Raw genomic sequence first — 24,376 nt, 5'->3', positions numbered from 1 at the left:
GTATATTATGATAGATACCACTGAAATCCAGGGGAACATTAGCAACTACTTGAAAGCTTATATTCCAATAATTTGGAAAATCTAGAATAAATGGATAAATTTCTAGGCATATATGGCCTATCAAATTTGAACAATGAAGATATAAAAAAACAAACCAATAACAAATAATGAGATTGAAAAAGCAATGAACCATCTCCCAACAATTCCAACAAAAAACTCAGGACTGGACAGATTCATGGTTGAATTTTACCAGACCTTAAAACTCTAATTCTCCCCAAACTATTCCACGAAATAGAAAGGAAATAAGTGCTTCTAAACTCATTCTACAAAGCCAGTATTATCCTAAATGGTATATCAAAATGGTATAAGAACACAACAAAGAAAGAAGACTACAGACTAATATTCTTGAATACAGACACAAAAATCCTTGTTAAAATACTTGCAAACTGAATTCAACAAAATTTTAAAAGGATCATACACCATGCTTGAGTTAGTTTCATTCCAGGAATGCAAGGGTGGTTCAGCATATGAAATCAATAAAATAATACACCACAAAAGCAGAATCAAGGATAAAAGTCACAGGTTATCCCAATGCAGAAAAAGCTTCAAATAATATCCAACACTTCTTCATGATTAAAAACCCTGGAGAAACTAGGGATAGAAGGATCTTACCTCAACATAATAAAAGCTATATATGACAAATCCAAAGTCAACATCTTATTACATGGGGGCTAACTGGAAGTATTTCCTCTAAAATCAGGAACTAGACAAGATGTTCTTTCTCACTACTTCTATTCAATATAGTACTTGAAATTCTAGCTGGAGAAATTAAGCCAGGGAAGAAAATAGAAGGGATATAAACAAGAAAACAAGAAGTCAAATTATCTTTATTTGCAGATGGTATAATCCCATATTTAAAAGACCCTGAAAACTCTATCACAAGACATTTAGCATTTGATAAATTCAGCAAAATATCAGGATTCAAAATCAATATATAAAATTAATAGATTTTCTTTACACCCACAATGGATTTAGTAAAAAAGGAAATCAGTTCCATTCCTGATAGCTTAAAAAAAACATACAATAACAGGAACAAACTTAACCAAGGAGGTGAAAGATGTTTAGAATGAAAATCACAGAACACTGAAGAAACTGAAGAAGACACTGGAATAAATATTGTTAAAATGACTAAAAACTTAAAGCTACCTACAGATTCAATGCAATCCATTGGATCCATTGAATTCCAAAGACAAATGACTTTCTTCAAAGAATTAGAAAAAACAATCCTACAATGCATATGGAAAAACAAAGGATCCAGAATATAGCCGAAGCATCCTGAGTAAAAAGAGCAGCACTGGAAGTATCACAGTACCCGATTTCAAAATATACCACAGAGCCATCGCAACCAACCCACAAGGCACTGCACAAAATAGACACATAGACCAGAGGAGTGAAATAGAGGACAGAGAAATAAACCCACAGAACCACAGCCATCTGATTCTTGACAAAGCTGCCAAAAACAGATACTGGAGAAAGACATCCTCTTTAACAAATGGGGCTGGGAAAACTGGATATCCATATGCAGAAGACTAAAACTGGATCCCATCTCTCACCCTGTCAAAAGTCAACTCAAAATGGATCAAAGACCTGAGCATAAGACCTGGAGCTTTGAAACCGCTAGAAAACACAGAGAAAACACCTCAGGTCACAGGGACAGGCATGACTTCCTGAACAGGACCCCTGTAGCTCAGACAATGGCAGCAAAAATTGACACATGGGATTGCATCACATTAAGAAGCTTCTGTACAGCAAAGGAAACAATTAATAGAGTAAAGGATGGGAGAAAATTTTTTTCCAACTGCTCTTCTGTTAGAGAGGATTAATATTTAGAATGTATAATAAAAAAATCTTAAGATTAAAAACAATCCAATAAAGGGGCAAATGAACCAAACAGACACTTCTTAAAAGAAGTACAAATGGCCAATACTTATATGAGGAAAGTTCAACATCTTTAGTCATCAGGGAAATGCAAGTCAAAACTACACTGAGGTTCCATCTCACTGCAGTCAGAATGGTCACCATTGAGAACACAAGTAATCGCTAGAGATGTCAAACATTTTTTCATGTATTTTTTGACTGATTGTATGTCTTCTTCTGAGAAGTATCTGTTCAGTTCTTTAGCCCATTTTTTGATTGGGTTGTTTGTTTTTCTGGTGTTAAGTTTTTTGAGTTCTTAATGTATCCTAAAAATTAGTGCTCTACCTGAAAAAATTTGTTCCCCAAAATTTGTTCCCCAAATGTAGGTTTTCTCTTTACTTCATTGATTGTTTCTTTTGCTGAGAAGAGACTTTTTAGTTTGAATATATATCCCATTTATTGATTTTTAGAGAGAGAGAGAGAGAGAGAGAATTTTTTTTAATATTTATTTTTTTTAGTTTTTGGCAGACACATCATCTTTGTTTGTATGTGGTGCTGAGGATCGAACCTGGGCCACACGCATGCCAGGCAAGCGTGCTACCGCTTGAGCCACATCCCCAGCCCATTGATTCTTGATTTTATTTCTTGAGCTTTAGGGGGCATGGGGGCAGGAAAGATGGTGGAATAAGATTGGACATCATCACCCCAGGTACACATATGACTGCACACGTGGTGTGATGCTACATCGTGTACAACCAGAGAAATGAAAAGTTGTGCTGCAATTAATTGTGTACAATGAATCAAAATGCATCCTGTCATATATACCCAAGAAGAATAAATAAATAAATAAATATTAAAATTAAAAAAAGAACACAAATAACAATAAAGGCTGGGAGGGGCAGGGTAAGAAGACCACTCACACACTGCTGGTGGGAATGTACATTAGTGTACCACTATGAGAAACAGCATAAAGATTCCTCCAAAAACTGAAAATAAACCTACCATGTGACCCAGCTATGACACTCCTGGGTATATATGGGGAAGGACTGAAGTCAACTAGGGATGCTTGCATACCTGTTTATCACAGCACTTCACAGTAGCCAAGTTATGGAATCAACCTAAGTGTCTGACAATGGATGAATGAACATGTGGTCTATACACACAATGGAGTATTATTTAGCCATAAATAAAGACAAAATCATGTTATTTGTAGGCAAATGAATGGAACTGGAGAATATCATGTTAAGCAAATAAGCCAGACTCAGAAAGACAAGTATTGCATGTATTCTACCATATGAAGAATCTAGGAAAAAAAAAAAGAAGTCATGAAAGTAGAAGGGAGACCATTATAGAAGAGAAGGGATTGGGAAGGGGAGGGTAGTGGGGGATGTCAAATGACCAAAATATTGTACAGATATGCCGCAGTAAAACCCACTATTCTGTGTGATTAATATGCACTCGTAAAATGTTTTAAAGATGATTTTATTTGAGAAATAAAGTCGAATAACAAATAAAAGTTCAAACAGCGGTGAGAAGACGACCTGTTGGCCTCAGGAAACCAAAGAGGGGCCCATCCAGTCCCTGCTTCCTGCCCTCTGTGCTGAGTGATGGGGACACTGACAGAACCCAGTCGTCCTGGGGGGCTGTGGGGCCGTTCCCTTCAAGGGGCTTGGCCATTCTGTGCTCAGGAAAGGAAGCCTGGCCTCGGGCCTGGGGTCTACACCCCATTGGCCAGAAGCCTGGGGGAGGAGCTCCCTGACCTTCAGCAGGCTCTGGTCAGTGGACTGTTGGAACTCCCTGTCCTTGGGCAGAAGAAGGCAGGGGAGGGCAGGGTGGATGCCCTTCAGGTAGGGGATCTGCAGGGTCTGCTGTTGGGCTTTGGAGAACATGGAACCTGCTCCCCTTGGTGTCTGGCACAGAGGAAGTGCCCACGGGTGCCACCAAGGAATGGGTTTTATGAAAGAGAAAGATTCACATCTTATGGTGCAAATTGGGCCTTAATAAATGAATGTCCTCCTCTCCTGTGTTCTCCTTTGCCCTGGTTTGGGTTGCCCTTATGTCCCCTCCATGTCAAAGACAGTGCCCACAGTGTCGCCACCCAACCACAGATTCTCTCCTGGGTAAAGTAGGCAGTGCCCACCGGTTATGAAGCCATGGAGGTGTGCCCTCCTGAGGGACACTGTGCCACCACACTCTATCCTATCAGGCGGAGGCTTAGCCTTCAGCTCCTGCTCACCTGGCTCATTGCATGACTTTGCGCTGAGACCTGAGGGTAGTGTGACTTCTCTGGAAAGGCAGCCCTGGACCGCGTGTCTTTATTTCCAAGTGTGTTTTAAAAAAATGTGTTCTTCCAGATAAAATGTGGGACTCGTGATGCTTTATTAAGCAGAACACCCAGGGTGTTTACTGCAGGAACGTTTTCTTGGGGCTCTGTGCTGCTTACCCACGGTGGTCGTGGATTATGCAGGCTCAGGGGGTTGAAGGAAAATTCATTAATTTCACAGCCACGAGCGCCAGCCTCTCACCTCCAACTGGTCTCCTCACTAAGAATATGAACCGCAATCAGGATCACTCCCTGTCTTGATGGAGACAGATCTAAAGGTGTTTAGGCACTAGAAGGGGACAGACTGCTACAGGGAACAACCCAGAGGACTAATCAAATTCACCTGCTAATTCCTGGGTGTGGATGAGTGAGGGAGGGAGCCGAGGCTGGATACGGGGTGGCTGCCACTGATCTACGGGGAGGCAGACGATGATGGCTTGTGATTTAGCCTGGGAGGGAAGAGGGAGGATGAGCTGAATAATAGCTCCTTGGAAAGTGAGAATTAAATAGATCTTTCTGCCCAGCCTCCCCTGCTTTATGGACCCACCAGGGCCCTTGCCAACAAGTCTCATCATCTTGCCACAGGCTATTGACATGGGAGGAGATAGATGGCCCTGGCTGGGTTTGGATGGCTGTCTTGGCTGAGGCTTTGACCACGGGATCATCAATCTTGAAATTCCTGGAAAATTATATGGATTTTGTCGGGGGAGGAAACTTGCTATACGTGTGGGTTAGAAAGTCTTATAAATTAAAAACATGGTTCCTGGCAGTATTTTTGAGGTTCTCTTTGGCATTTTACATCAATCCTTCCATAATGTCTAACATTAATTCACGCACTTCCCATGCGTCAGGCACCGCACGGAGGTCTTGTCATCGAGGGGCCTCGCGCATCAATCCTCAGTACAGCGCCACGAGGGGAGAGCTATTAGTGCCTCACGTGGACGGCGAGGAGACTCCAGCTCAAAGAAGTTAAGTTGCTCACCCGGGAGTTGCCCATAGAAGCAACTGGATCAAGACCAGGATGAGATGGCTCTTTGTTTACTCGGGGGAAAAAAAATGACTGGCCAGGGGGTCAGAACACCTGAGGCTGGGTGACGCCCTCTCCAGGCCTCTGTTTCTTCCCCTGCGAAATGAAGGATGTCTCTCAGATCCCTGGGACTTTTCTAGACCAGATGGTTAATTTTATGTGCCCACTGGACTGGTCCACAGGATGCCTGGACATTTGGCTGAGCATTGCGTCTGGGTGAGACTGTGAGGGTCTTTCTGATGCCAGGAACATTGGGACCATGGGGCTCAGTGAGGTCGAGGTCCCTCCAGTGTGGCAGGCATCACCCACTCAGTTCACGAGCCGAACTGGAGTACCAAAGCCAAGGAAGGAGCGGGTGGCCCCCTCTCTGGCTGAGAGCTCGAGTGGGGACATCTCATCTCACCATCTCCTGTCCTCACATGGGACTTAAAACACTGGATCCCAGAACAGGGGTTCCCAGGCCTTTGGACCCAGATGGAACCACACCACCAGCATCTCTATGTCACCAGCTTGTGGAAAGCAGGCATATTTGGGACTCCTCAGCTTCTGTAATTGTATGAGACACAGGCAGCTGCCCAGTGCGTGGTATCCACAGGAGATGGGTCCAGGACCTCTGTGGATACCAAACTGGGGATGCTCAAGTCCCTGCTATAAAATGGCTTGTATCTGCATATAACCCATGCACGTCCTCCTGTCTATTTAATCATCTCTAATTAGATCACTTCTAATAGCTACAGTAATGTAATGCTAGGTAAGTGGTGGCTTTACTGTGTTGTTTAGGGAATAACAACGAGGAAAATGTCTGTGTAGATTGGGTACAGATATGTTTTTTTAGAAAAACATTTTTGAACCATGGTTGGTTGAATCCACCCAGGTGGAACCTGCAGATATGGGGGGTTGACTGGATGTACCTCCTTTGGGTTCTCTTTCTCTTGAAAACCCTCAGTAACACAGGGAGCAGGTTTCCGGTGCTTAGGTGCTACAGGGGCATCACGAGGAAGTGCCTCCTGCCCCAGCCTCCTGCCCCAGCCTCCTTCCCCAGCCTCCTATCCCAGTGCCCTTTCCTGCCAGCAGCTTCCAGCCACTCCTGATCCTCCAGGAGGTCGTCCCCCTCCGGATGGCATGGCTCCTTCAACCCCAAGCCCTGCCCCTACTGTGTGGAGGTACCTCTTCACAACCCCACTGCTGCCTGGTGCTGAAAGGGCACTGTCAGGTTGTCAGGTCCTCGAGTGGAGGTTAGGAGCCAGTGACAGGGTCCTGAGGCATGCAGGGAGAATGGGAACCTCTCTAAATCTCCCAGGAGCTGTGGAAGGTCAAGTGAAGTCTCCCTCTCACTATCCGTCTCAGATACACGGTTTCACAGGAGAGAAAGACTGAGAGACCTGGAGACCATTGGCTCTGCCTGCTGGGAGGTGCTGGCCTCCCTCCTGCAGCTGCCCTGGCAGTGGTCTGCCCTGGGCCTCGGTTTGGGTTCTCCCAGAAGCAGGGCCTGAGGCAAGGGGTGGAGCACAGGTGGTTTAAATGAGATGCGACCCAAGGAATCAATGAAGCTGAGTACGGAGCAGAGAAGGTCAGGGAATCTGTATGTTCGTCCATCTGTCCATCCATCCATCCATCCATCCATCCATCCACATCAAACTAAGTTAACAGGCTGACACTTGTGCTTCTGGGGGATATGGAAAGGGACAGCCAGAGCCACCTCAGCGCTCTCACAGCAGGGTCAAGGACAACAGCAGAACCACCTGCCACTCGGCTGTCAGGTGGTGCTTCCGGCCCTGCTTAAGGGAGCAGTGGCTTGAGGGTGGCTGCCCGCCAGTTCCCAGAGCAGCACAGACGCCTCAGGCAGTGCTGCCAGGGGTGTGAGTACCCCCTCATTCATATGCTGACCTGATGGAGATGTGCGGGCCTGCCCCCTGTGAGACTGGAGAGAGCTGGTGTCCCTCCTCCACCTGAGCACACGGCAAGAAGATGCCCCTGTGTTAGGAAACCAGCCCTCACAGAAGCCACGTCAACTGCACCCGGATTTTGGCCTCGAAGTATCTCGAGCTTAGTATATAAATATAATAAAAAAATAGATATGCATTCCTTAAACTGACCTGTCCATGGGGCTTTGCTACAGCAGCCAAAGTTGACTGATGGAGGGGAGTCCAGTATTTGCAATTAGCAGTGATTGATGGGTAGAGGTGACCACCACAGACAGGCCTGGGCAGGGCTCTGTGACGGTCATTCCATGTGTCCTCTTGGCCAGGCTGTAGCCCAGCGTATTTAGTTAAGCCCTAGTTAGGTGGCGTGATGAGGTATTCTGTAGATGTATTGACATCGTAACCAGTTGGCTTAAGGGGATTGCTCTCCACAGCGTGGGGGGACCTTGCCCAAGCAGTGGAAGCCCTTAATTGGAAAACCTGAGCTTCACCCTAGAAGAAGGAATTCTGCCTCAAGACTGCATCAACTCCTGCCTGACTTCTGGGAGGTTGGCCTCAGCTTTGCAGAACATGGGCTGGGTTTTGCTGGTCAGCATGGCTGTTGTTCTGAAAGGTGGCACGGGTCACAGCCCCTGTGCATATCTTGCCCCTCCAGGCGTCTTGTCCTTTGTCCTGGTTGAGTGAATGCGTCCAGTGTTTGTGCAGCTGTCTCGGCCATTCTGGATTTGAGGGTGCACCCTGTAGGGGCCCCTCTTGGTCTGGTCTTTCCTAGGAAGCTTTGCTCTGGGAGCTGTTGGGTGCTTGCCCAGCATGGGGCTGATAAATACTGCATCTCTCACGTGGCAGTGAGAATCCTCGAGGGCGAATCCTTGTATGTGTTGTCTTTGGCAGGACTCATGGGGGAGGGGTGAGTGGTGGGATTTAGACCCAATACTCCATCTCCAGAACCAGATAGACAGACAGACACACACACTCTCACACACACACACACATACACACACACAAATGCAAGCCTGGGTCCTCTGGCTCAGGGTCTCTCGAGAGGTTGAACCAAGATGGTGGTTGGGTTCTGATCTCAGCCGAAGGCTCACTGGGCAGATCCTACTCCAGTGTCACTCTTATGGCCATTGGCAGATTCAGTTCCTCATGGGTTGCGAGACGGAGGGCCTCGGTTCCTTGCCATGTGGGCCTCTGCCCATTGGCTTCCCTCGGCAAGTGAGCACCTGGAGAGGAAGAGGAGCTAGTGTCTGGGAGCCAAATCTCCTGTAACCAAATCTCCCAAGTGACACTGTCTTCTGCCATGCTCTCTTCATCAGAGGAGTCACTAGGTCCTGTCCCCACTCATGGGGAGGGATCACACTAGGAGGTGGGGGTCCATGAGGGCTATCTCAGAGGTTGCCTACCACAGCCCGTCTCTTCTATTCACTGTTGGCAAGCCGGGTGACATTGGATAGTCACAGGCATCTCCAGGTCCCCACTGTGAAATGGCTGGTGACAGTTGCTCCGAGGTGGTGTCGTGAGGACAACACACAGGTGGAAAAGCCCCACGCACACTTTTCCCTGCGGCACGGTGACGATGCCGCCCTGCCCTTCCCACAGCCACAGGATACTCGTGGATTGGACCCTTTTTGTGGTGTCTCTGCAAACTCGGAATCCGTCCAGGCAGGTTCTGCTTCTCCAGAACTCACATCAGGGAACTCTCCAGGCAGAATCACACTCACGTCGAGGAGCCTGGTATAGAGTCCTCTATTCTAAGGCTGGTGACACAGGGCGACAGGAAGCCTCGGGCTCTATGTGCATAATCGCACGTGGGCGTGAGGGTTCCATAGATTATGGAGTGCTCGGGGGGAAATGGGGCCTTTTGCAATGGGTCTCAGTCATTAGCAAAATTCCGCATTCGAAATTAGTCAGAAAAGGTAATTAGTGTCAAGGAGCGATTGCAGCCGCATCATTAAGGTGACGGATGTTGGTGCGGGCGCACGCTAATGACTTAGGGAACTTTCATTCTGAAGACAATCGGAGCAATTTGGTGGTCAGCAGACAGCCTGAGAATCAATCACCGCAACAGTCAATAATTTATCATTTCTATTTCAAGTCTGGAATCTGCATCAGCTTAAACAGAAGTGAGCCCTGACGGTGGGACCTGGGCCTCCAACACAGCCCGAGCCCGGCCTCGCCGCTGAGTGGTGCCAGTCCACTCTCCATGCAGAGCAGAAGGAAGAGCTGTTTGAAGGATTTGCTTCTCTTTCCATCCTTGGGTAGAAAGGGTCACATGCTGCTGACCGCAGGGAAATCAGGATTCAGATGTTGAACTAGACTTGGACTGACAAATTCACCTCCAGGGATTAGTACAAAGCCTGTCTCTCAGTGATTCCTGACTATTCCTGGCAACAGCAAGGTGGAGAGAGATTAGCCCCTGTCCCCCGGGAGGACAAGGCTCTGAGGGCCCTTGAGTTTCAGAAGAAAATCTAGAGAGTAAATGAAAGTTGGAGTTCTGACTTTGGTCTTTTAAGTGAATAATACTGATAATAGCAATAATAGTAATGTTACCAATTGGCTCTGAAATGTCCCCCCAAGGCCACGTGTTGAAGGCTTGTGTTTCCAAATTTGTAAGTTCTTTTCCTTCTTAGCATTGTTTGCAGACAGTTCTGGGAGCAGGCAGGAAACTTTGCTCAATGGCAAATGAACAGAGAAGAGGCGTTCACACTCCCTGAGCAGGCCCGGGCCTGGGCCTCATCAGGGCAGGAGTGTGCACAGTGCCCGCAGGGATTCCAGGGAAGGCAGCAGATTCCCAGGAGTCAGGGTGCCGTCTCTTTTCTTTCCTGATTTGGGCTTCTTTGGATCTGTCATGGTGGATGTGACTTTTATCATTTTAATGACATTATAATGAACCCAAGTTTGTCTGGAGTGTGACATGGTGCCTGAACCAGATGGAGCTGTTCTGGAGTGGTACCTTGGTGGTTGGCATTTTGGAGCAAGTGACTATTGGCATCTCACAGCAGGCTATGTCTGTAAGCAACCAGGGCTGATAAGACAAGAGCTATCAGTAATTTGGGGGTTCAGCCTGGTGACAATTGGTCCCCATCTGATGGCACTGCTGGGAGCTGGTGGCACCTGTAGGAGGAGGGGTCTACCTGGAGGAAGATAGGTCATCAGGGTTGTGCACTATGGGACTCTTGCCCCTCCCTCTCTCTCCCTGCTTCCCCGCTGCCATGATGTGTGCTCCCAGCCATGGTGCTCTCTGCAGGGGAGCCTGGAATGAAGCTGCTGAAACTGTGAGCCAAAACAAACCTTTCCTTCTTGAAGTTGTTTTATCTCAGGTGTTTTGTCACAGTGACACAAAGTATTAACAATTAACAATCGCAATGATTCCTGAGAGCTTACGTGCTTCCTCAATGTTTTGTGCATATTTTTCCAACTTGATCTTTACAGGTGCAGACCTAGAGAGGTGAAGCACATGGCTCAAGGTCACACGTCAAGGAATTAACAGAGCTGCTCTTCAATCCCAGATCCTAGTGTCCTAAGTACCATGCTATTGAGCTGCTAGATGCAGGAAATTGATGCTGAAATCTTCCTACCTCAGCTAACTCATCTATAAAATATGAATAATAATGTGCTCCATGTACAGTTTCAGGAATAAGGTGCTTGGTAAGCTGTTGTGCAAGATGTCTAGAGCCCGAGGGTGGCTGTGATCCTGGATTTACAGCAGCGTGGCTGATACTGCGGGTTTCTCCCTCCGCCTGCTCCCGACGCTAGTCCACAGAGACATCGAATCCTGCCCAGCTGTTCTCCATGATCTCAGCCCATTTCAAATTCTTATCACACTGGTCTAGAGCCGCTGCCAGACTCATTCTCTACTGCTTCATGCCTTTAGGATCTTTCTCAGAGTAATGTTCAAGGCCTCTCCCACCCCCCTTGCATCACCAACTCCACTCTGTCCTGCTCAGGCCACCAGCACCTCAGAGTCTTCCTCCTCTAAGTCGTCCTCTTCCAGCACCGTCATCATGGTCATCGAGACCTCTGAATGACAATGATAACAGCCCTTGCTCCTCATGAGGAGTTCCCCTCATGAGCACCCCCAGCCTGTCCAGCTCCCAAGAAAAGCCCGCCCTTCCCCTCTTAGGGATCCTGTTGACTTATCTGGTCCAGGACTGGAGCTCATCAAATGCACACTGTCACCTCCTCCATGTCCTCAAAGTCCAGAGAGAAGGCTGAGCTTGGAGGCGGCCTCCACTGGAGAGGAGGTGAGCTTGCTCTGAGGGGATCTATCCTCCTAGCTCCACGCCACGACCAAGTGGTCCAGGGTTAGTCTTTCCTTCATCCTTTTCTGTTTCCCATGTCACATGGAAGCCAATGGTTTCTTAATTTTTATTTTAAAAAAGAAAGCCATCCTCAGGCTTTCAGGAAAAAGGGAAACCCCAAACTTTAATGAAAGAACTCCCAGCTTTTATAAGATACTCGGAAGTGCCCACAACTGGGAAAGACAGCCCCTCACAGACCTGGGCTGCCAGAGGGTAAGAGTCACGGCATCCCCACGTCTCTACTCCCCCAGGGATCTGAGACTGGAAACCAACAGGAGATAGTAACTGTGTCTCGACAGACGCACAGAGGAATGGACGAATCCACAGCTACCACAGAAGACCAAGACGGCTTCTCTCAGTCACCCGTATACCAAGAGGATGAAAACGTAACAAGGATATAGAAAAGTTACCTGCACAATGAACCAACTCCATCTGAGGATAAATATAGAACTGGTACCGACAATTAGAGACCATGCACATTTCAAGTACATGATTAATATCTACCAAAGCTGACCCCAGGAAGTCATGAAATACAGCTCAACAGATGCCAAGCCCCTAATCATAGAGAAATTGTATTCCTCAGCTACAACTGTTATGGTTTGGAGGTGAGGTGTCTTCCAAAAGCTCATGTGTGAGGCGATGCAAGAAGGCTTAGAAGTGAAATGATTGGGTTATGGGAGTCTTAATCTAGTTGGTGTGTTAATTCCCTAATAGGGATTAATTGAGCAGTAACTGTAACAGGTAACGGGTGGCTGGAGGAGGTGGATCACTGGGGGTGCCCTTGGGGTTTGTCTGTGGTGAGGGGAGTGTGTCTCTGTGTCTCTGCTTCCTGGTGCAATGTCCTGAGCTTGCTTTCCTCTGCCGTACCCTCTGCCATGATGTGCTGCCTCACCTCAAGCCCAGAGCAATGGACTAGACCTCTGAAACTGTGAGCCCCAAGATGAACTTTACTTCTTCTAAAATAGTTCTTGTCATGTCTTTTTGGTCACAGCAGTGAAGAAACTGACCAAAACAACATAATAAAATTACATATCAAAACCCTCTATAAGTTCAGAAATAAAAATTCTACTAGATAATGCAGGCATGAAAAAAATCATAATCAAAATTAGAAAACACTCAGGTCTAATGATAATGAAAACACTGTATGTTTCAGCCAGGAAAAGCCGGGTTCTGCTGGGACAACCCACAACCCCCAAGTCTTGGTTGCTTACACACTACAGGTTTTTCTTTTGCATGTCCATCCCCAGCCAGGAAGATTCTGATTTGCATTGTCTTCACTTAGAGATGGAGGCTGATGGATCCTCACCGTCTTGAACATTAACAAGGGAGGACAGCTCTGGAGGTGTTGAATCACTTGGGAGTACCACTCGTCACTCAAACTCGGGATTCTACAGTGTTGGACTTGAAGGGAACAAATAAGTGCAATCTCCCTGTGGGTGGGAGGGTACCAGGCATCAGAGAACAGGGGTAACAGCTGCTGCAATTCTTCAAAACTGTGAGGTGCAGCTAAAGCAGAGGTTTGAGGGAAAGGTATAGCTTTAAATGAAAAAAGTTGGAAAAGGAGAAAGCCTAAAGATAAATGTCCTAGGAATCCATCTCCAGAGGGCAGAAGAATAACAAAGCAGAACAACTTCAAGGAAAGAAGAGGGAAATGACGAGGGGCAGAAATCAGTCAAATATAAAATAAAGAAATAATTGAGAAGATCAATAAAATAAAAAACCTGAATCACTAGAGAAACTAACAGAAGGGATAAACGTACGGCAAGATGGAGCAGTTAAAAAAAGACAGGACACAATGGGCAATACCAAGAATTTCTTCTCAAAATGTCAGAACGGTTCACTTTTGATGGCAGTGGCAGCTGAGTTGTTCTCTGTTGGTCCAGAGGGCACACAGGAGGTCCCTGGGGATGGAGGAGAGAAGCAGACCCACTCCAGGACCCTGGGGAATGGGTGGGTTTCCTGCTTGTAAGGAAGCCGGCAGGGAAGAACCCCACAGCTGGCTCGCTGCCTGGGCTTGGATTTTAGAGGAAGCTGTGGGGCTCAGGAAGTAAGAGCTAACACTGAGTTTCTAGAATGTTCCGGGATTTTTGTGTTCTAAGCATTTTAAGCAAAGAACTTCATCTATTCCTCCTCCCAACCCCAGAACTAGGCATTAGTATTGCCCTTTCATTATAAATGGGAACTGAGGCCCCTGAAGATGAAACAACCTTCCCTAAAATCATGTGACTACTGAGTGCTGAGGCCGGATTCCAGTGCAGGCAACAGGGCCCTGAGGCCTAGCGTCCAGCCATCCAGGGAGGATCCAGGCTCTCCTTGATGCTGCCTTGGGATCAGCGCCCAGGATCCTCCACCCAGATCTCTGTTTTGTGCTTTGCTGAGGTGGTTTTACCTTGAAAGGGTTCTGCTTTAATGTGTTCAAATCTAATTGTCTTTCCCTTCCCATTCCTGGTTGAGGCAGTTTTTTCCTGTACAGGGGCGAGTGGGCTGTTGCTTGGGGTTCTGTCTTCTACCTGTGGGGTTTTAGCTAGCCCTAATATTTCAGCGTTGACCCACTTTGGATTTTACCCCAGTGTGTGGGGTGAGTTAGGCTGACTGTCTCCATATGGCTTCCCAATTATCTCAACATCATGTATTTAAAGAAGAAAATCATCTCTCCACGCAGATTTCTGCAGCTGCCTTTCTCGTGTAATAACTTTCCAGATGCATCTGGGTCTGTTCTGGATTTTTCTTTCAGGCCCATGGATCTGCGTCTTCCTGCGCCAACACCAGACCCCCAATTAAAGGTTCCCAGTACATGTCGACGTCTGGTGGTGCTGGGCCCTCAGAGGGCTCTTCTTTTTCTGGCTTTTCCTGGCTAGCTTTGCATTTTTGTTCTTTCAAATAAATTTCACAATCAACTTGACTAGAAAGAAAGAAAGAAAGAAAAAAACAAACCTGGTAGTATTTTAAAAATTGGAATTATGATCAATCTGTAAATTAAGTTAGGCAGGACCGACATCTTGTGATAGAGACTCTTAAGTCAAGAACATGATGTAGCACGTCATCTAAAATATAATCTTGAGGTGAAAAATAAGTTTCAAGAGGATACATACTGAATGATTACTATTTAAATGGTATTTTTTAACACCACAATGGTTTGTATAGTTTGCATATCCACACTTGTGTAGTAAACAGGCTAAAATCCAGGATGCTAAGGACTCACACCATTTCAGGGCAGGGGTTACTTTGGGGAAGAGGGAATGGACGGGAAGGTTGGCTTCTGCTAGTTCTAAATCATTTTAGTGAGAGCCACACACACAGAGGGACAGAGAATGGAGAGGACATCCGACATGCACACGGCACCTGCTTGACTGTAGGGCAGGAGGGACCATTATATGATCGTCTAGACCCTTCTCCCTGTTTGAGATGTTTTATAATTAAAAACAAAAGATAAAAAGTACAGGTTGCTCTTTCAACATTTCAGGGGACACTCCAGCAACAGCACGCTTCCATTTCCTCCCGTGGGGTCTGGAGAAGCTGTCTGCTGGCTGGAGCGTCTGCAGGTCTCTCTGCGGAGGGGCTCTGTTCAGGCCTTTGCAGCGAGCTTGGCTGCCGAGGCAGGAGGACTCCCTTCCTGTCCACTGGCTTCTGTAGCAGTTCCCAGGCAGACACGAGGTGCTGGGAAATTTGGAGTTTAATGGAATCTCCCCCCAGTCTCCTGAGTTTGCGCTAAGAAGTGTCTGTGGAATTAGAAATCTGTTGCTCAGGGCCAGGAGCATAGCTCACTGGTAGAATGCTCGCCTGGTGTGTGCAAGGCTGTGGGTTCAATCCCCAGTACCCCCCCACCCCGCCCCGCAAAATGAGAAAAAGAAATCTGTTGCTCATCATGTTGAAAACATCTTATTTTCTTTCCTTACATCCAACTACACACAAGATTTTAAATAACCAGGAAAAAAACCAAAAACCTTACAAATGGAGGAAGGACTCATTTCTCCTCCTAACTACAATAATGGCCTTTGAAGGGCCTTACTTACAGCAGCCGACAGGAGATGGTGTATTCATCAAGGGATTTACGCGCCTTCCTCGTAGGGGAGGTTTCAATAGCACATAAGCAGTTTCAGAATTGAGTCGTGGAGTTGGGTTATTCAGAACAGTCTTCCTCTACCAGGACGAGTCTCCATTCTCAAACTGGCCTCATCAATGCACTCAGAAACAACTCTGGAGGAGAAACTTTGAACTTGGCGCGGTTCTTAATTAAAATCATGAACAGAGAGCAATGGGGTGGGAGGATGGAACCCGGCTTCCTGCTGTATCCTCCTCGGTGTTCCCGTTGGATGAACTTTGAGATGCTCAGCTTTGTCCTGGGTGGGAGGGGACGAGGCCCCGCATGCTGGAGTGAGCTGGAGGGTCCCTGGAAGCAAGAATGGGCAGCAGCTCTAGAGTCCAATCCGGATCCTTCCTCTTCCTCCCAAACCTTCCCTTCCTGCTGTTTCCTGTTGCTGCTCATCAACCCACCACTCTGCCAGGCCCTCGGGCTGCAAATGTAACTTCCCCGGTTTGCCTTGTCCTGGCCACAAAATGACCTTCTGTCTACTCCTTGCAGGCCTCAAATATGGCAGTGACCTTCTAGTGACGCTCTCTGCCTTCCGGTCTGGACTTCTTAGCCTCTTTGATTGTCTAGACTGAACGTCCCTAAGTGCAACTGTGATTCTGTTATTCCCCTGTTCAAGAACCTTCAAGTGCTCCCACTCTCTCCAGCATGAAGTCCAACTGACATTCATGCTCCCCTTCCCTCTCTCTGATATTTCTCCAACAGAATCGTCTCAGGCTTGATTGCTGCACCCAGCCACCCTGAACTCTTCTTGGTTCCTCGAGCCCAGGGACACCTTTCCAAACTCAGGAACCAAGCACTCTTTTCTCAGACCCATCTAGTCATTTTTCAGGCCTTGACTTAACATCACCCTCAGAGAGAACTTCATGATCATCTGGTCAGTCATTTTGTCACTGCACGACGTTAACACAACATCCTTCTTAGCAATGATCATACTTTTTACTTATCCATTTGTTGCTTTTTAAATTTGTTTGTTTGTCTCTTTTCTCATCAAATAGGGGCAGGAAGTATGTCTTTTTTATTCACCTATGAATATTTAGTACTAGCACAGCAAATGGCATGTGGCAGGCAATCAATACTTATTTGTTGAAAAAATGGATGGATATTTCAGGATAAATTATTAAAAGTAGATCTACTATGTCAACTACACTATACATATTTTTGAGGTTTTCAGATGCACATTTCCAAACTGCTTTCCTAAAAACTGCAAATTTGCAGCCTATGAACCGTGTGCGGTCAGCTGTGCAACTGACCACCATGCCATGTATTTGCCAGCACCAAGTATTATTTTACAAATGTTTGCCAGTTGGATGGTGAGAATCATTTATTTGATTATTAATGGATTTGGATGTTTTATATATTTTAGTCTTTTGCATTTCTATTTTCCATGATATTTATTCATTTCCTTAGTCATCTTCCTTGGGGTTGTTTAGAGCTATTCATAAGTTTTCATAGAACCACTGAGTTTCTGTGGGTGATGCTGGAGTAGCCTACTTTGGTCACCTCTGCAAAACGCTGGTGCTTTTCGGACACTCGCAGGGGCTCCTCTTCTCTGAGGTGGAGCATGGTTGGTACCTGCAACCCTTTGGACATCATTCGTCATCTGTGTTTCTTCCCATGTAAGTCAGTTTGGCAAAAACAAAACCCCTCAAACCAGTTGCCTGACATGATTGATTGTGTTTTGCACGTCTCATCTGGGGCTGTGGGCGTAGACTCTGCTTCCCTGGGGAAAGTTTGAGAGCTCTAAAAGCCGTTGCCTGTCCTGCACGTGTTCCCCTTTCCTCTTAGAATGTCTACCACGTTTTCTATGTGGTTGAAAAGATGGTGTGGTTCCTTCAGAGCCAGGCAGCGTGTTGGGGCCAAAGGAGATTATAAGTGGTATTGCCCTTTTGCATACAGCTCTAGCAAAGGGTGTGCAGATGCCTCCAAGACGGCCTTAGCTTAGGCCTGGGCATGCACATGCTCTAATAGTGTTTCCTAATCAGGAGCACATGTGCGAACTTGCTGTTGACCATGGTGAAGAGTCAAAGGGCTTACACTTGGCTGGCTCATTCACTTATTCAGCAAATATTTGAATTCAAAGCAGGACCAGACAGACTACGCCTCTGCACTCATGGACTCTACCTTTTCTGGTGGGAGAGATAATTAAGATGAAAGCAACTAAGAAAAATGCTGGGTTGGAGAACAATGGTGGGGTGTGCTTTGTAAGAAGCGCATGGAGAGGGAGCGCCGGCTCTCTTAGCCAATGTTGAGAGTAGCAAAGACCCACTGGCCCGACGTCAGATGAACAAACAGAAGGCCTCCAGCAAGTCCTGAGGATGAAACCGCTGCTTGCCTACAACACCCACTCATTCCTTTCTTGATTGTAGAGCCCTGAGTTTTATCTGCCTGGGCACAAGACGGCTGTGAATGAGAAATGGCCGAACGACAGAGCTCTGGCCAATGGGGTGGAAGCAGAAGGGGTGTGTGCAGCCATGCTGAGGCCTCAGTGGAAGAGTGTCTCCTACTATCCCTCCCTCCTTTAGCAGAGTCGTGACCGACCATGGAGGAGGAGGCAGAGGTTTGTTCTAATAACGGCAGAATATCAAGGCAGGAGTGTGGGCCGCCGACCTTGTGGGGTGCCATGAGAAGTCTAGACTGTGCTTCTCTGGGCTTTATTTACTTAGGAGATGGGAACGTGGGTCTTGTTCAGGTCACTGTCACTGTGTTACCAGTAGCAGCACCTGACAGGCAACCTGACTCCTAACTGGCCCACGGTGTCACCCTTTCAAGGACAGGGGTCAGGCTTTGCACAGTCAGGTCCTGAGTGGGTGCTGCTGGAGGGTCCCCTCCCGCGGGAGCTCACTGGCATCACTGGCAGGTTAGCGCCGGCTGTTGGCGGGAGGCCCAGTTCCTCACCACGTGAGCGTCTCCACAGGACACTTCAGCGTCCATATGACATGATGGCGGCTTCTCCCAGGACGGTGACCCAAGAGCACACAAGTGGGAGCCAATGTCTTTTATATCGTTTGTGACCTAGTCTCAGAAGTCCACCTCTGTCACTTTCACTGTACCCCAGTCCACCGTATTCAGTGTCACTACCAGGGGGCTAGACTCAGTGGGGGCCACCTGGATCCTGTCTCATCCATCCTGGAGGCTCTTCTCCATCCCAAGGGAGAGCACCCCATGGTTCTCCTTATATCTCCCCAAAAGACAGTCGAAGCCGGAGGCACCACATGGGGCCTCACGTTCCCTGAAGAGTGGCACGGAGCCACTATTTGGCAGAGAACCTCCTTGGAGATCACCAGATGCAGGGAGCTGGACATAGAGTTCAAGGGCCCAGCTGCATTGCGGGAGGAGCCAAGGGTGCCGCAGCTCAGGAGCTGGGCATTTGCTCAGCTGATCAGTGGGAAGAGTGTGTGCCAGTGGTGAGGCTGGGGAAAGGGCACTTCCCTTCACGCCAGCCAGTGCCCATCTGCAGTGGAGTTATTGGGGCCCAGGGAGCCAGTGCAATGACCATTTCCTAGATGTGTACAGACTCATAAAAGTGACGCATGGCCCCCCGGCTTTCTGCTGTGGGAGCTGTGGTATGCCAACGGCGGCCTCACCACCTTGTGAGAGCTGATCATCAACTTCTCGGGAATTTTGAGAGCTGGATGCTAAACAAAGCCATTCTGTGTTCTATTTTTATACCGTTTAAAATTTTATTAACATGTGTTAAGTAATAACGGGGCTCAGTGTGAGAATTCTACACATGCACATGGTGTGCATGGATCAGATCCAACCCCCACACCCTTCCCAATCTCTAGGAATCACTGTCCTTCTGTCAGGTGGGCGATTCAACTTCCACATAAGAGAGAACTCACGGCACTTGTCTTTCTGTGTCTGGCTCGTTTCATGTGACATGGTGTCTTCCAGTTCCGTCCATTTTCCTGTAAATTACAGAATTTCATTCTTCTTTATTGCTAAATAATACTCCGTTGTGCAAATTTACCACATTTTCTTGATCCTTCCATCTGTTGATGGGCACCTGGGCTGATTCAATAACTTGGCTGTGGTACATAGTGCTACAATAAACTCTTGTCAGGTGGGTGTCTCTTTGGGCTGCTGATTTCATTTCCTCTGGATATGTACCCAAGAGTGGGATAGCTGCATCACATGATAGTTCTATTTTTAGTTTTTTGAGGAACCTGCTTCCTGTTCTCAATAGTGACTGTAAAATTTACATTCCCACTGACAGCATATAGGAGTTCTTTTTTTCTATATACCCTTACCAGCATTTTAAATGAAGCCATCACTAAAAATCAAATTATATGCTCACAATTAAAGAAACTATGTTAAAACATAAGCAATTGATATTCAAACCTCATCACTTCCTAGGTACTGTCCTATGACCTAGGCCGCTGTGATTTGTGCTTGGAGGTGAAGATGCTGTGTCAGAGTGGCCACTGAGCATCCCTTTCCCGTTCCACTCCACTGACCTCGCATTGGTAGCTTAAAATTGGCCATGGGGGAGTATTTATACCAGAGAAATCGGCAAATCCTATTAACCAATGACTAAATATTTGCCAGCACACCATGGTATAGAATGAGACACAGGAGGGTCAGCTGGCCCAAAAGGTGTCCATTTCCCAGGGACAGAGGGTACTTGGGTGGGGGAGTAACACCTCTTGGGCCCTGGTTCCTGGTTCCTGATCTAGATTGACTTGTGGGTGACTGAGCCAGCGTCCTGTCTGGATACCAGGAGGAACAGGTCATCTCTGGGTCCCCTCTTGGCTCTAGAGTCAGTCAAAGGCTTTAATTTTAAGAGAGTTACAGCACCCCTCTAACACACTCCAGATGTCAATCATCAGAGACTTCCTGGGGATGGACAGTTATCAATCCTGAGCCCAGGTGGAGCTGAGGCTCCCATGAAACTGATATCCTGGCTGACTTTGGGGGAGCTGAGGGAAGGAAACAAATTGGACCTGGTCAAAAGGCTAAGTAAGTCCTTCCTGAATATTAACACGTGCGGCAGAGAAGGGAAATCCCACAAGAATTAATGTCATCCAGTAACAAACTCCAGAACCTTACTATCTTGACCACCTTTTGGCTTTCATTTAACTAGAGGCTCTGGAAGAGACCAGAAAAGGAGGAGTTAATCCGATGCCGCCACAGGAATGATTCTTCATTCTGCCTTGGATGCGGCAGACCATTAAAATGTAATATTACGTGTATCATGGTCCATTTCCTGAATGCGAGTGTGGCGGCGAGGCTGGGACTGCGGCGTTTTGTGAGCTACGCTCCGACTCCCCAGAGCCATAGATCACGCTGGGATGGGGATGGGAGGCGCCTGCGCCCCAGGACCGGCTTGCTGGTGTCGGGAGTTTCACCCTCCCCTTAGAGCTCTGCTTGCCCTTGAAGCTGTGCTGGTGGTCCCATCAGGGACAGGGTTGTGGAGTCCAGGAGCTGCTCTGCTCTCCCTTCAGTGAGAATCCTGGGGTCATTCACACCAGACGGGACCTTGGAGATCCATTTCACAGAGGAGGAAACCAAGAATCAGAGAAGGCCGTGGTCTCCTAGCAGAGCCCTGGGTGGGATCAAGGCTCAGTTCTGGGAACTCCTGGTCCAGGAGGAGAGACATTGGTCTGATGTCCTGCAAGCCATGGAGTACACCCGTTCATCACTGGGCCTGTATCTTCTCGATCCCTTCCCAAAGTGTTCCGGAATACAGCACCAACGGCCATCAGAACAGTGGAGCACTGCGAGAGTCACAGGTGCCATCTTAATACTTCCATTTAAACTGCCGGCTCCAATCTGGGCTCCCGAGAAGCAGTGCTGGAGTCTGGGGGTGAGATGGAATCCCTGTCCCTGTCCCTGTAGGCAGCTCCAGTCCTTTGGCCAGGAGGTGCTGGCAGAGCAACCCCTGGGCAGAGCTGGCAGGAGAGTGGAGGTGGTTCCGAGCCTTGGCCTTGCTCAGGCAGGGCTAGGGAAGGGGCCCACTGCCTCCTCCTCTCCCTGTTCCATGTCACTCTACTCCACACCACTCCCTGCCCCTGGGCCCTCGCCTTGGCTCACACTTGTACAGGTTCCTCCTGGACGCTGCAGAGGCCCACTGCCCACCTGCGCCAGCAGCCACTGGGGTTCCCTAGGTGCACCTCCACCTGGACCCAGTGTTTTCTCTGAGCACCGTCAGGTCCTGCCCACCACACACCCCGAGTCCCCAGGCTCCTGCTCAGGGTCCCCAGCCAGCACTCCGGGCGGATGGGACTCGGCCCACCCCTCTCTGCTCAGCTCTCAGCTCTCCTTACCCTCTGTCCACTCAGGTGGAAAGTCTCTCAATTCCTGGGACATTTTTCTCTGCTGTTCTCTTTGCTTAAATGTTCCTTTGCCATTTTTCTTTTTTCATTTGATGAATAAACTTCACATCTGTCTTGCTTTGTGTCTCTCGTTCATGGTGTGACGGCTCAGCCTGCACCTCTCTTCCTTCAGGTTCTCCCTCTGTCTCTGCTGTTTCATGAAACTTCTTCCTGCCTGTCCCCATCCTGTCCTGCCTTGGGCCCGCATCTTGGGCACAGGAGGATTTTCTTCCATATTACTCCTGTCGTAGCTGTATACATGTCACGGGGGTCTCTGCTCAGGCACTCGCCCAGAGGTGGCTGCACTCTGCTGTCCTCCACTGCTCCTGGCTCGGTGCCTGCCACCTGGGACAGATTTGGGGGAGGAGCTGAGCATGGCAGCTCACCCCACTTTGCCCCAAGAGCAATTGCCTCACTGAGACTGAGAAGAAAAAGAACGTCCTTGAGCCTTCTCAGCAACGTCCTTGAGCCTTCTCAGCAACTGAAGGACGCTTGCTCGCTCCCTCTCCAAAGGGTTCCAGAACCCAAAAGGAGCACTGCAGAAGTCGTAGGAGAAATCTGTAATCCTTTCATTTAAGCTGCCTGGAAGGAGATAAATATTGCAGTGTGGACAGACCATCCTGTTCACTCTGGGCCAGGGTCCCCCTCTGTGACCTAGGTGCCACATCTACAAGTCAGAGCCAGGACTCAAATCCAGTTCCGTTTGATTCCCAAACCGGTGATCTCCGCTGCCTTGGTCAGCGCCTTCCTGCAGGCTGTTAACCACGGCAGTGGACCTTGCTGTGAGCTCCTGGGATTGGATGGTGACAACCTTGGGGCCCATGCGGATGTCCCGGGCACCTGCTGGCTTTCTCCACAAGGCAACGCTCTGGAGGCAGCCGCTGGGAAAATTGAAAAATGAAGAAGGCCCGAGTGAGGTGACCATGATCTCAGTCTCCTCCACAACCTCAAGCCACTGGCTGATATCAGAATGGTCCCCTCACTCGGGCCTTCATCAGCCTTTTGTCCAAGCCGTCTGGGGGAGACGGGAACAAGCCCTGAGAGCTGGCACCAGAGGGAAAGACTAAGCTCTGCCATTGAACCCGGGTGGGAAGCTGCTTGGTGGCAGGGCCCTCCCTGAGGGAGCTTTGACAGAACTCCGACCCCACCGGGAGCTGTCCACCATGCCAGCAGAGGAATTTGACCTCTGACCCCAGCTCCCCTTTCTCAGGGGTTGCACTGCCTGGGTTTATTTTTGGGGAGAGCACAGGATTATTGAGTCTACAGATTGGCCTCAGTTAAAGAGCAGTGCGAGGGGAGGAGGTAGGTTTGGGAGATTTCTCAAAGGGCAAGGCCGAGAGGGAAAATGGGCTGGCAGCCATCTGCTCAAATCCTTTAGGTCTGGCTATCTCAGAGCCACACTGAGTCCAGAAGCACAGAATCCCGGCTGCGTAGACCAGAGGACTTGACCTTGACCTGCCCTGTCCACACCCACTTCCACACCACACCGCAACTCCCAACCTGCTTTCAGGACCGGCCGGCAATAGTTCGGCCATCCTGCTCCGAAACAAAAGCCAAAGGAGAGGCAGGTGGGGAGAAGAAGGAAGCTCTGCTCATGGTCTGCAGGAGCCAGGAGCTGGGCTGGGCGCTGGGAACTCCACTTTGCCCTCTTTGCATTCCTTGGAGTCACGTGTTCAAGGAAACAAGAATTTGCCACGCTGGGTCCCTGCCCCGGGGCCAAAGCTCTGTCACATATGTTATTTCATTTACCCATCACAACAGCCTCACGTGGTTAGAGAAATAGCCAGCCCAGGAGGCCAACTCACTGGCCCAAGTTCTCAAAGCTAATACCTCACGGAGCCCTGGTCTGCAGGCCGCTCACTGGAAAGCACTCGAAAGCCTGAGGATGATGCCCACAAGGCTAGGTGAGTGAGCACCCAGGCTTGGGGCCCAGGCAAGGAGAAGTAAGCAAAGTCCTTGCCAGAGGGGAAAAGGGATCAGAGGGGATGGCTAGCTTCTGGCATGGAGAGAGAGGTGCCCAGGCTCCAGGAAAGGAAGGGGGAACAAGAGTCCTGTGGCCCCTTTACACTCACCCATGGGTCACATGGAATGGAGCCCCCATGGCAGAGTGCCATCAGGATTGATTGCCAGCAGGATCTGAGCCAGGTTGGAGAGTCACGAACCGCAGGGACATAAAGGTCTCAATGTAGGTGAAGGGCCCACAGGAGGGAGATGGGTTTCTCTTGGCCCAGCAGGGATTTGGGTTAGACACAGGGACAGTATTGTTAGCCTCTACAGATGCAACTAACTTTACCCTAAGACTCACTGTGCTGAGTCCACAATCACCCACACCTAAACACTATGTATCATATGCTGGAAACACAGTTCAAACCTCACCTGGAATGGTGAGCAGCTGTTTGATCTTGGGCAAGTTGGGTAACCTCTCTGAGCCTCAGTCATTACACTTCAGCTTCCTGAGTGCACCAGAATCAAGCTGCTA

This window comes from Marmota marmota, unplaced genomic scaffold, assembly GCF_001458135.2.
Source record: "Marmota marmota marmota unplaced genomic scaffold, marMar, whole genome shotgun sequence".
In the NCBI taxonomy this organism is placed as follows: domain Eukaryota; kingdom Metazoa; phylum Chordata; class Mammalia; order Rodentia; family Sciuridae; genus Marmota; species Marmota marmota.
Note: the sequence above shows the minus strand (reverse complement) of the source record.